Raw genomic sequence first — 14,217 nt, 5'->3', positions numbered from 1 at the left:
GTGGACTGGCCTCTCCGGCGAAGCAAACTTCGATTCCTCACTCGGGGAGCTTCACTGAGGTGTGCACAGTCTTCTCCGAGGGCTGGACGGGGCTGGGAAGGGGTATGCTGTCCAGTCTACGGTGGCAGGGGGATCGGGCGGCCGCGGACACGCCGTGCACGGGCAAACGCCGGCGGGTTTGGGCTCCGGTGAGGTCGAGCATGTGCGGAGGGGTACGGTCAAGGTCCCTGGGTGCTTTATAGGTGTGGGCACGGGCCATGGCACCGGCTTGGCTTTGGCGCGACGCGGGGCACGCGGGGGCACGCGCGGGCGTGCTCTAGCGAGCTCAGAGCGCGTCGAACACGTGGCTCTTTGCTTCTGCCCGTGTTCTTCCCTCTGCTGAGCGGCCAAAACGTACGAATCTTGCCCTAGAGCCTGTGAGAGATCTCTTCCCTGCACCTAGATCTACCTAGTTCATGTGAGTTCCAAGGGTAGATGTGGTCGGGTTAGAGAGATATGGGGGTGGGAAGTCGGCTATGTCAGATATGTCCAAACCGAGACAAAAATGGTGCCAAGTCATGTCAAACGTCTTAGGGTAGGTGTCAACTTTTTCCAGGGCATTCTAGGGTTAATTTGGCGCCACTTTGTCAATTGGGTCGAAGTGTTTTGAAGTTTGAATGAGGGTGAACATGTGTGATCCTTGGCCAAAGGTTAGTTTTGGACTTAGGCAATTTCTGATTTTTCCTTTGTGCTCAAACCTTTGGTGAACTTTTTGGGGCTTTTCTGAAATCTTTTTGGGGTTACTTTCTTAATATTATTTGTAGGTCATTAAGTGTACTACAACTTTTATATTTGGCCCAAGCCATGATCATAAGGTTTTCATGACCTTTTGGTCCTACTTACATCTAGGGTTCCCATTGTCCAAAGGGGTTTGCTTTAGGGTTTTGGGCAATTCTCCCCTTTAGATGTGCATGACAAGTTAGGGTATGACATCCAAGATGGGTTGCACTTGCTTAGGATTTGAATTCTAAGTATGATGTACTTTGCTCAACTAACCCACATGTGATAGTAGGTTAAAAATGTGTAGCCTTGGGTGGACACCCTGAGTAACACCTGGGGTGTTACACAGACTGTCATTACAGAAAAGCCATTACAAATCGGGCACGTAACACACTTCTCCGTGCGGGGCCTATTACAATGGGCCGAATCCCACGTGGGCCTCCAAGTCAGGTGAGGACGTGGGACGGGGCGACGTCGTCGTAGGCCTTCATCTTGTAGTGTATAGGACGAAGGGTGGACCTCGCTGGTCGTTTTGCCTCCGTTGGTGCAGCGAGATTGACAAAGGCTGGAGCGAAGGGTAGTGTCTTCGCCTTCGCCCCAACATTTGATGGAGACGTAAAGAAGTCTTCGCAAGCCGCGCTGGGGATCGGAACATTCTTGGGCCATCGACCCCCGGTAACCTCCAGCATCTGCGCCGAAGACTCTCGGAGCTCGGGCGAAGACATCCTTCCCCCGAGGGCTGCGCATGTCCCCATCAAATCCACATCAAAACTTCCAGAGACCCCCACCCCCACTGCAGTACCTAATTTTCTCTTCTTAGTGGCCGGGGCAGCCTCCTGCGAAGGCCCTTCCTCGGTCACGTCCACCGGTTTCTTCCCGCGGCGGTCGGCAGCGTCATCCCCGGGATAACCACCGTATGGCAAGCAGTTCAATTCAAAGACCCGATTCAATCTAACATTGGACCCACGTATATCCCAGCTCCGTAGACCCTCTGTCCTCGGCACATAGCGCCCCACAATCCTCGCCGCACCGTCTTCCGCTTCACGCATGAATGCGGCGGGATCCCGGCCATGTAGATCCAACGCGAAGGCTGGACTTCGTACCCGTTGCCCGCCCAGGGAGGGCATCTCGCGAGGGCATACTTCGCCCAACGCCCAACCATGCGCCAAGGGCCATACCCCATACCCGATAAATTCCTCAACTAAATCGCGCCCTCTACTCATGCGGGCAGCGCACCGAAGGGCTCCTTCTTCTTCATCATCCTCTGCCACCTCAAATTGCGAGTACTCCACATAATAATGGGAGCACATCACGGCCACGGGGAGCCCTGAGTGGTCTTCGACTTTGCCTTCAGAAACATAAAACCAGAAATCCCACCAGTTGCCCCACTTATTGCGGGCACAGGGAACTAACTCCACGACTTCCATCGAAGTCTTTCCGGTCCTCGACGTAAACGTGCACGATCCAAACTGTGCAATCTTATGTCCAATTTTCCTTTTCTGCCAATGCAGACAGTAATGTTTGGCAAATACCTCCACAGAAGGCTGACCACCATACGAGGTCGCCGCCCAGACATACTTCGCCAGGGCCACCACGGCATTCGACGTCAGCTGGTGGACCTGGACCTCAAATCTCTGTAGAACCTCCGCCACAAAGCGATGTGCAGGCAGGCGAAGGCCAGCGGTGAAAAACGCCTCAAACACGACCAACTCACCCTTAGGCTCGGGAACCTCCTCCGGCCCTAGGACACGCCCCACTCTGCTGCCAAAATATCCAAGCTGCTGCATGTCCTGAACGCGGACCGAGGAAATCCGCGAAACGTCGAACTCCACCGTATCACCCGGATGTAGCTCCTCCGCCGCCATGTTGCTCAAGGTATCCTCGGATGATGCGTCGGCCGGCGGCGTATTTGCAGCAGACAAGGAAGAAGACGGCATGGCTACGTACCGTCGGCGGCGGCGAGCGGTCTGCTTGATGCGGGCCAGATCTCCGACGAGCAGGAGCAAAGAGGGCATGCGAGCAGGCGAACGGTTTTCAAAAGGAGGCTAGGGTTTTGCGACGCGCAGAAAGAGAACCTGACCCGCGCCGCCCCACCCCCTTTTTATACACAGGACGCGACGCTTCGGGAAACCCGCAGTCCAATAGTACCGCGTCGTCAACGGTCACATCAAAAACCCCCGCGGAACCACTTCGAGCGAGGACAACATCTCCACCATCTAGCGACGTCCTAGGCACCAGATGACTTAGTCGAACTGGTCCCTCAGAGGGCAAATGTTGGGGCGAAGGCGAAGACGCTGCCCTTCGCTCCAGCCTTCGTTAATCTCGCTGCACCAACGGAGGCAAAACGACCGGCGAGGTCCACCCTTCGTCCTATACACTACAAGACGAAGGCCTACGACGACGTCACCCCGTCCCACGTCCTCACCCGACCTGGAGGCCCACGCGGGATTCTGCCCATTGTAACAGGCCCCACACGGAGAAGTGTGTTACGGGCCCAATTTGTAATGGCTTTTCTGTAATGACAGTCTGTAATCCTCCTTTATGGGAATATTCCGGGGACAGTCCAGGTGCCTGAGGGTACATGTGTCCTTACATCGAGACGTTGGGCACTCAGGCAACTATAAATACCCCCGTACCCCTTGAGAGGCTAGATTAACAGAGCAATCGCCATCCCGAGTTAAAACCTTGTTCGCATTGCTTTCACTCCCCCGTTGGATTAGCTTGCCCAGGAGAGCAAGTTCCAACACCAAGAGTAACAAGTCGTAGACTTTCGCTTGACCAAGAGAAGCCTAATGCAAGTGGTGTGTGCTCTAGGTGGCTCTCGCTAGCGCTAATGAGGTCCAAATGAGGGATTGAGATTCTCTAATCACTTCACTAGGCTTTGTGGTGCTTGCAATGTTCTACCAAAGTGTAGGAGTAAATGTGGACAACAAGACAATGAATATGTGGGTGGAGGGGGGGTATAAATAGCCTCACCCACGACAGTCCGGTGCGCCAACGGTCGACTCCAACGGCTAGTTCTGACAGCTAGCCGTTGGGCATATGGCACACCAGACAGTGAACAGACACTGTCCGGTGCGCACCGGATGGTCCGGTGCGCCACTAAAATTCAACTTTAGAACCACGCGCTCTCAGGTTTCTGCGTGGGGGAAAACCCTTCCCCGGGCCAACCTGGCCCCACCTGACAGAGGGCGCACCGGACAGTCCGGTGCCCCACAGACAGAAACCCTAATTTCTATTTTCTACTGTTTTTCAAATTAGTTTTCGTTCTAACTTGTGAGTATGTTCTAGAGTGTCACCTAGCACTATATGTGAGTGTGAATATGCACCAACACTACACTAGAACTCTCTTGGTCAAACTACTCATCAACAACCCCTCTTTATAGTATGGCTAAAACAAAATAAAAGACCTAACTATATCACGAGTGTCCACAACTCCTTGACACTCGGAATACGAAGACCTTCACTTTTTGTTTCGTCGCTTTAGCCGTCGCTTCAAGTTCTTATCTCTAGGATTGTTTTCACCATTGTAGTACATCTACCTGTAATGCGACCTAACTTATCATTTGTCTCTGCAAAATACACGTTAGTCACATATAACATTACATTGTCATTAATCACTAAAACCAACCAGGGGCCTAGATGCTTTCAATCTCCCCCTTTTTGGTGATTGATGACAACCCTACAAGATTTGTGAGAGTAGTTTGTTTTTGAAATTTCTGTCAATAGAGAAGATGGTTAGTTGTACTCAATAGTCTTTGACAGAAAGAGTGTGTAACATAATAATAGGAATGAGCGCATACACATCGTAAGTTTCTTGTTCATATAAAAATGAAATCAAATCGATGAACAAGAACTAGAACACTGGTGATAACATATAAGGTGAAAACATAATACACACACAGTCAACATAAGCATCAAGAATATATAATAGAGTTTGTGAGCCAAAATCATCATACAAAAGTGGAGCTAGTACAGAGAGTAACAAGCACATATATTACATCAAAATGACTCTCTACTAATCCCTAACTCCCCCTAGCTCTCACAACTCTCATATCTCTCCCCCTTTGGTGTCAAACACCAAAAGGGAACCCGAACCTATAGACCAGAAGAGGAAAAAGGTGGCGGGGGCGCATCCGGTCGCGGTCGTGGCAGAACAGCAAACGCCAGCTAAGGGTCAGAGTCAGTCTCGGATCCAGGATCTGTCGTAGAAGCTGGAGCTGGTACTGACTTGGACGGAGGCTGCGTTGCAGGAGCTGTCGGAGCTGAAGAGGTCACAGATAGGGCTGGACAAATAACTCATGGCTCGGTAACTCGCTCGACTCGACTCATTAGTGACTCGACTCGGTTCGTTTAAAATGAGTCACGAGCAGAGCTAACAATTTAACTCGGTTCTTAACGAGCCAAACTCGAGCTGACTCATGAGTTACTCGTGAGCCAAACGAGATTTACATCACTGCTAATCTGCAATGGCCCAGCCCAGTCCCATATGGAGCAGCCGAGCAGCCCAGCCACACGGCCCACACAAGACACGCAATGACGCAAACGAGTTTTACACTCACGAAGTCAGCCTCTCGATGGCTTGGGCCGTTCCGCGTTGGGCGATTGCGCAGGTCAGCAGCCAGCAGGTGCGTCGTGCGCTTGGCTTCTGCCTTCTCGGTCTCTCCCCCTCTCTCCCCAAAACCTAAACCCTAGAGCCGTCAGCCGCCACTATCCGTGGAGCAGAGCAGGCTGCAGCGCCGCTGCGCGGTGTGTGCCCTCCGTCGTCTGCCCATCTGCCCGTTTGTTCAGCAGTCCAGGCCTCCGCCGTCTGTTCAGCAGTCTGTTCTTCACCGTCTGCTCGTCTTCCCCGACGGCGCCCTCGCCCTGTTCGGTTGTCCGGCCTCCGGCGCCCACTTGCCCATCGCCGGTCAGCGGCTCGCCTCCATGGAAGCCCAAGAACAAGATGGGCATGAAGGTCATTCACGTCCGCCAATACCACGAAGTTCCGAATCAATGACCAAGCGCACGAGCACGAGGAAGCTTGTGCCAGCAGCTAAGAAGATTTCAGCGACTGCTAGCACTACACCTTCATCATCCACATCTCGTTGTGGTGTTGTCTCTATATCTGTAGAAAAGGTATTAATGTATGATAAACTTCAATATTTCATACATGAATAGCTTTGATTTATGGAGATGTAGATACATAAAAAGCTTTGATTGTTCTTATGCGGAAACATGAATGGTCATGTCAAAATAATGTTTGTACTGTTTTTTTTCGCAGCAACTTGATGTTGTGAAGGAGGAGGGGCAAGGGGAGGAATTGGAGGTTATGTTGTCAGAATCAGATGACAGTGAATTTGATCTTGATGATGAGTTTCCACCTTCCACTGATGGAGATGAGTTGTCAAAAACTGAAAAGACAAAGAGAGGAGGAAAGAGGTCAAGAGCTGGTATTCAGTTGTCCCCCTCCAAGTGCAAGGCGAATAGAGTAAAGAGGGCTGGTTGCTGGAAGTATTTTAAGGTGGTCACTGTTGCTTCTAGAAAGGAACTTTGGGTTATGGAGACAAAAGCCAAGTGCAAGTTCTGTCATAGATCTTATTTGTACCATCAAGGGGGAAGCACTACAACACTAAACCGACACCTAGACAAGTGCACACAGTATTTGAACAAGCTGGCACAAGCTAAGAAAAATCTTGCTCAAGGTAGTCTCTCCTTTACTTTAGATGGTGGACCTGTTGTTGTTAATCCCACTGAATATGATCATGAGCACACTAGAGTGTTAATTGCCAAGATGATAATTGTCCATGAATATGCATTTAGAATGGTAGAGCATAAATGGTTCAATATCTTGATGAAATGGATGAATAACAATTATGAATCTATTGGTAGGAAGACTTTTAAAAATGAATGCATGAAGATCTATGAATCTGAGAAAGAACTAATCAAGAGGAGTCTTAGAGAGGCTGAATCAATAAGTTTAACCACTGATTTATGGACATCAAATCAAAACATTCAGTATATGTGTTTAGTGGCACATTATGTTGATGTTAATTGGATCTTGCAATGTCGTGTTCTGAACTTTATTGAATTGGATCCTCCACACACTGGTATTGTCATAACTCAGGTTGTTTTTGAATGTTTGGTTGAATGGAAAATTGAGGATAAGATCTTGACAATCACTCTTGATAATGCTTCTAGTAATGATTCTGCTATTACAAATCTGAAGTCCAAGTTTCTTGCTAGAAAGAACTCGAGCGTTGACCCTATGTACTTTCAAGTTCGTTGTGCTGCCCACATAGTCAATTTGGTTGTGAATGATGGGTTGCAACCAATTGATTCATTGATAAGTGATCTTAGAAACACAGTGAAGTACTTTAAGAGGTCTCCAACCCGTATGTACAAGTTTGTAGAAGTTTGCAACCAATATTCTGTTAAAGTAGGACAAGGGTTGTGCCTTGATGTTAAAACAAGGTGGGGTTCAACATACAAAATGCTAGATTCTTGCCCTGACTATAAGGAGGCCTTTGGTTACTATTATGAAATAGACAACAACTATGAATGGAAACCTTCAGACTCCCAATGGCTATTGTATGACAAAATCAAACCAATATTGGGAACAATGGCAGAAGCAACTACTGCCTTTTCAGCATCAACCTATCCCACTGCCAATGTATTTTACCCCTATATAATTAAAGTCAAGATTGCATTGAAACTGACACAACAGTCAGGTGATGCATATATGATGAGTATGGCTGATGCAATGTTGAACAAGTTTGATACATATTGGGAAGTGAGAAACAATGTCATGGTTATTGCTACAATCCTTGACCCTAGGTTCAAAATGATATACATTAGATGGTGTTTTGGTCAGATTTATGACTCCTTAAGAGCTCAAAAAGAAATATATGACATTGATAAAGAATTGGAAAGGTTGTACAAGAAGTATGAGGTCATATATCGACGCAAGATTAGTGAACATAGCCCAAGTAATGCCCAATCAGCCTCTTCCTCAAAGGATACAAGCAACTCCTTAGCTTCTGTTGTTCCTAGTGGATTCCAAACTTTCTTAGAGTCAAGTGCTACAGAAAGCTCCAAATCTGAGTTGCTCATTTATCTAGATGAATCAAATGTGTCCATAGATGAGAAACACTTTGATCTGCTTAACTATTGGAAGGTGAATAGTCATAGATTTCCTGTGGTATCTTCTATGGCAAAGAGGTTCTTGGTTGTTCCAGCTAGTAGTGTGTCATCAGAATCCACTTTTAGCACTGGGGGTAGGATCCTTGATGATTATAGGAGTTCATTGAAGCCAGCAACAGTTCAGGCTTTGGTGTGTGCTTCTAGTTGGATACGAGGGTCTCGAAGTTCACCTATTCTTGTAATTGTAAGTGTATGGTGGCAATACTTGTAACTTCTAAGTGTTTACTTGACAATTCAGTATCTGAATATGTGACACTCACTTTGTACATATTTTGTAGGGAGAAGGTGATGATGGTGGCATCGAGTCCGTGGAATTTCCAAAGTGTGTGGTGGCAAGTAATTGTAAGTGTTGCTGACTTGTATTGTATGAGTTATATACTTATATGAATGTGTTGCCGTTTATGAGTTATATCATTATATGACATGTAGATGTAGTCATGTTTGTAGAAAAACATGGTGCTGTCCCTGATTTATAAGTGGTTCTGATTTATGTGTTGCTGATTTTCTGATGACTTGTAGAGGCACATGGTCACATACTCACATGGAGGAGATGGAGGAGAGGGAGAGATAGGACCCGGGAGAGGAGACATGAGAGGCACATGGTCATTATATTTTGTTGGTTGTAACTATAAGCATGTAATTGTTGGTTGCAACTGTTGCTAACCTGGCATATTTTGTTGGCTCCCTACAACTTTGTCCTGAACTCCTGAACCTGAAGTCCTGATCTATAATTGTTGGCTGCATCACTACATGTATTTTGGTTCTAGAACTAAAACTCTGTAAGTATGGAATTATGGATTATGGAATGGAATGGAACTATTATGAACTATAAGTCTATAATTGGTGGCTGCATGTATTTCAATATACAATTATTTTTTGTTTGTTTAAGTGAATGAGATGGCTGCTATTTTATAAATAGTTATATCTGATATTATGTATGATTGTATGTATGGTTGTTGGCTTTACGACTTATGGCAACTTTGATAACGAGCTGGCTCACGAGTTAATCGAGTCAGACCGAGTTACCAAACGAGCCGAGCAGCTTCTCCAGCTCGTTATCATAACGAGTCGAGTTGAGCTAACTCGTTATCATAACGAGCCAACTCGAGTCAAACTGAGCCGAGTTGAGCCAGCTCTAGTCACAGACACCGCCACAGCATCAGTGGTAACAGCAGGAGCTGGTGGCACTGGCGGCTGAGTGCTGACGGAGCTGATGACCGACAACGAGAAAACTAGAGTGACCGGCCAGAGCGGAGAGGAAGAAGGACCAACTGTAGGAAGAGGGGGTCCTGCCTGAATGGTTGGCACAATAGCGGCCTGAAGAGGTGGAGGCGGTGCTGACTGAACTGGGGGAATCAGAACACCGGTATGCTGAAGCATGAGAGTCATGAAGGCCCTGTTCTCAGCCCGGTCTTCTAGAAGTTGCTGCTGCAGAGTATCCTATCGGTCCTGAATAGTCTAAAACATTGATAGCATTCTCTCGGACACCTGTTGCTGGAACGCTGCCAAGTGAGCCTGCTGCTGAGTAAGGGTCTGGAGGATCGCAGCAAGAGCAGGGTCAATGGCAGGAGGGGCAACACTAGAACTCCCAGCCTCATGATCATGAGAGCGTGGAGGCATAGGAGGCGGAGGCGGAACCCCAAAGTCATCATCATCGTCGTCAGGAATTGTTGTGCCCTGAGTCTCAAACTGATGAAAAGCGGTATCCTCGGCCTGAGTGTCAATCAGTGGAGCAGGTGCCGGCACTGGGTCCTCAGGGGCTGGACGGTACGAGCCAAAGAGGAGACGAGAGGCCTCAAGAGTGCCCTGGAACTGTGGTGGCCGAATCAACTGAGCGAAGATGTGGCAGAGATAGTGAGCATATGGCAGTTGACGCCAGCCACGTAGACCATCCAATACGGTGTCCTCTATCTCACAAATGAGGAAGTCAACAACATCAAACTCTAAGTGAGGACCAGGGCACCAAGTAGCCAGAGCTAGATATGAGTGGTAGCCTCCCTGTAACCCATCCGCAGCAGAAGCGTCCGTCTCATGAGATGATATAAAAACTTGGTCGCTGTAGTGAAATCTTCCGGAGAACGTCGCGACACATCTGAGAAGGGCGGTCGGAACAAAGCCGCGACGTGAGCTGTACCAGGAGCAACTCTGCCGTGAGGGCGACGAGGAGGATCAGAGGTACCGTAGCACAAGCTATGAAGATGAGTCGATGACTCGTTGAATCTAAACAACTAGCGAATCTGGCTGGCATGAATTGTAACATCGTCTCGCTCAAAGCGAAACCTCAACCACTGGTGATCAGGGTCGATCCATACAAAAGCATAGAAAACTCGGACCCATTCCTCAACATATCTGTCGCTGGTAGTTAGAAGAGTGAGAAGGCCAGGTAGACATGAGAGGTGTACCTCAGAGTCACCACCGGCGGTTAGTAGAAACGCAGGAAGATCCAAAGCCGGTGCACTCGCAGAGCAATATGTGCAGACATCTGTGCTCTAAAGAAAGACTCCTGAATCCTGGTGCTGAAAAGATCGGCTGCTGCAGGGTCTCTCTGAGCCGGTAGCCAAGTCTCCACGGGTATGTGTCTGAACTGACATACCTGGGCCGCTGTAGCACGCTGAAGATCAAACAACCTAGGATCGACAGTCAGAGGTCGCACCTCGGTCTCATCTCGCTCCCGGAAGCGGGCAGGTGGGATAGGTGGAGCGAAAAGGGGAGCGGGAGGAGGAGTAGTGGAAGCTGGAGTAGTGGAGGTGGTAGGTATGGCTGAGGTTGTGGATGGCGCAGGAGTGAGTGGAGCGGGCGAAGTGGGTGGTGGAGTGGTAGCAGTGGCGGGAGTGGAAGGTGCGGAGGAGCGAGGTCGAGAGGCGAGACGACGAACTCGGTAAGCAATCTGATCTAAAGAAATCCGCAGCTGATCACCTCTCTCAGCCTGCTCAACTGCTTCTGCTGCTGCTAGAGCTGCTCGGGCTGCTCTATCCAAACGTCGCTTCTTGTGGCCTTCCTGCTGCTCCAAGTAGACAATCTTCCCCTTGACCTGCCTAAAGGGGCGAGGAGGGTCCTCGTCATCTCCTCCCCCTGGTGCCGACACATTCTTCGTGCGTGGCATCCTGACCTGAATACTATATATGAGAGAGAGAAACTAACCACAAGAAGATAACAATCGATCGGATGTCAAAAGAATGGATAGCTACCTGGAAATCTCACACGAGAGGGAGAGAATCCAAGCAGGACAGGAGACGACTCACGGGCAGGCGAGGTCACTGAAATGACAGAAGAGGTGAGCACATATTAGTCACATAGTCATAAGTATATGAAATGTGAATAAATACATACACAGAGTGTTATGGCACAGAAATAGAGAGATATGGCGATCGAGAGGTCAAACGACGCGAAAACGGCGTTTGAACGTGAAATAGTGTCATAGGAGGTTGGAAATTGAAAATTAGGCATGAAATGATTTGTAATTCAGTCGATACTTCACGAATAGGTTTATATGGGTAAATATGAGTGAAGTGTGTGCTTGGTTTAATTTTAGGCGAAAAATGGAATTTGGGCACTCGGCTCGGAAACGATCGCTAGAAACGGGGATATGTGTAAAATTGAAGCCTAGGATATCGAATTGGCGTGAAATTTGGCGAATATGTTACTGGAGGTATTGTGAAGGTGCCTAAAAAATTTAGGATCAATTGGAACATTTTTGGCTGGTTTGGGCATTTCACCGAGCACGTGGCGAGCGGTGGATTAGGTTTCCGGTGAAATGGCTAATTTAAGCTGTGAAACCCTCCCAAAGGGAGCTAGGAACCTACAGGGATATTCAAGAGGCACATAAGAACCTATTCATGTACTGGTATTCACAGATTTTGACAAGAATTTGAAATTGAGTCAAAAGGGTGGAAGAATAGCTTCACTGCCCTTGAACCAGAGAGAGAAGGAAGGGGAGAAGGAGCTAGGGCTGCTCACCAGAGAGGGGGGAAGGAGAGGAGTACTTGGTCGCCGGGGAACAGACGCCGGTGAGGAAGATCACCGTCGGAGGGGTTGGGTCGCCCGAGAGAGAAGGAAGTCAGAGAACAGAGAAGTGTGAGCCTGGGCCTCAGGCTCGGGCAGGGGAAACCTTTTTAAAAACGAGTTATAGACGCACCGGACAGTCTATAGTGCATGTCCGGTGCACACCAAACAGCGCAAAGTAGCTCTCCGGTGAACCACCGGACAACGCACAGGAAAGAGGAGTACTGCGCGCGCGCGTCCGGTGCACCGGACAGTGCACAATGCAATGTCTGGTGCACACCGGACTGTCCGGTGAGCCCAGACAGAGGGAATTTTGAGGTTTTTCAAATTTTCTATCTAGTTTTCAACCAAACCAAATTCCAACTTATAATCACACAAAAGAATACATGTTGGGACAGGTATTGGCACCCTCATATATTTTCTCATAATTTTCAAAATATTTTTCCATAGGTTAGATAATTTTTAGAGAAAATAGGCAAATGGTAGGATTTGCATTTTGGCTTTGCACTAGTGGTTTTCATGAAAGATTTGAGTTTTGAATACTCCCCCTAAGTGTAGTTCCTCATGCATATCTCAAGAACCAACAATTGCATAGTAAGTAGGAATTTAAGTACTAAAAGCTTAAACATAAGACTTGTCACTTTTGAGCCCGAGTTAAGCTTTTTCACTCGCTTTGTTGGTGGTTATCTTAACTAGGTTAGACAAGCCCTAGATGCAATACAAGAAATTTAAATATGCAATGCAAGCTTGACAACGCCATTTGAGATCTTAAATAAAATTTCTGAGATCAACTATATTTAATTCATTCCTCAACATGCAAAAGCGGGTTTTATCAAGTGACAGTGAAAATATCCGCTAATTGATCTTCCGACCTTACTCCTTCTAAAATAATGTCTCCTTTCGCAACATGATCTCTAAGGAAGTGATGACAGATATCAATGTGCTTGATGCGAGAGTGTTGTATAGGATTATTAGCAATTTTAACAACACTCTCATTGTCAAACAACAAAGGTACCTTTTCTAGAACTACGCCATAGTCTAGAAGAGTTTGCTTCATATATAAAATTTGTGTACAACAAGCACCCGCGGCAATGTATTCCGCTTCGGCGGTTGACAAGGCAACACTATTTTGCTTTTTGGATGTCCATGATACTAGTGATCTCCCAAGTAAATGGCACCCCTAGAAGTACTTTATCTATCAATTTTGCAACCGGCATAATCCGAATCGGAATAGCCAATTAATTCAAAAGTAGCTCCTTTGGGATACCAAAGGCCAACGCTTGGGGTGTGCTTGAGATACCTAAGAATTCTTTTAACAGCGTGAAGATGAGCTTTCTTAGGATTTGATTGAAATCTAGCACACATGCAGACACTAAACATGATATCGGGCCTAGATGCGGTAAGATACAATAAACTACCAATCATAGAACGGTAGAGAGTTTGATTAACCGGGTTACCTCCCTCATCTAGGTCGAGATGTCTATTTGTTGGCATAAGTGTCTTGATTGGTTTGCACTTCTCCATGTAGAACCTTTTCAACAAGTCTTTGGTATACTTCTCTTGTGAGAGGAAGTTACCATCTTTCATTTGCTCGACTTGAAAGCCGAGGAAGTACGTCAGCTCACCAATCATTGACATCTCGAACTCCTTCGACATCAACTCACCAAATTCCTTGCAATGATAGTCATTTGTCGAGCCAAAGATTATGTCATCAACATATACTTGACAAATGAAAATATCACCGTTATGTTTCTTTATGAATAGAGTTGTGTCGATGGTCCCGGTCTTGAAGCCCTTTTTGATGAGGAAGTCGCGAAGACGCTCATACCAAGCCCTTGGAGCTTGCTTTAACCCATATAGCGCCTTGGACAACCAATAAGCATGGTTAGGATATCTAGGGTCTTCAAACCCGGGTGGTTGCTCAACATATACAAGTTCATTTATGAATCCATTTAAAAATGCACTTTTTACATCCATTTGATAAAGCTTTATATCATAGCATGATGCATATGCGAGTAGGATACAGATGGCTTCCAGTCGAGCAACCAGTGCAAAGGTCTCTCCAAAATCTAAGCCTTCAACTTGAGAGAATCCCTTTGCAACAAGTCTTGCCTTGTTCCTTACAATCACGCCTTGATCATCTTGTTTGTTTCTGAACACCCACTTTGTTCCAATGATCCTTGCATCTTGTGGGGGCTTCTCCAGGGTTCAGACTTGGTTACAGGTGAAGTTGTTTAGTTCTTGATGCATGGCATTCACCCAGTCCGGATCCTG

General features: G+C 47.3%; 1 long non-coding RNA gene across 1 annotated transcript; it reads left to right on the top strand.

Moving 5' to 3' along the window:
- Window positions 1-6,079: 6,079 nt before the first annotated feature.
- LOC109945290 (uncharacterized) lies at window positions 6,080-8,687 on the top strand. The gene is made up of 3 exons (XR_002268421.1): window positions 6,080-6,443; window positions 8,220-8,283; window positions 8,461-8,687. It is a non-coding gene; the product is annotated as an uncharacterized lncRNA (long non-coding RNA).
- The last annotated feature ends 5,530 nt before the right edge of the window (window positions 8,688-14,217 follow it).

Source organism: Zea mays, chromosome 3 (genome assembly GCF_902167145.1).
Source record: "Zea mays cultivar B73 chromosome 3, Zm-B73-REFERENCE-NAM-5.0, whole genome shotgun sequence".
NCBI lineage: Eukaryota > Viridiplantae > Streptophyta > Magnoliopsida > Poales > Poaceae > Zea > Zea mays.
Note: the sequence above shows the minus strand (reverse complement) of the source record. Positions and strands in the feature narration are given on the sequence as shown.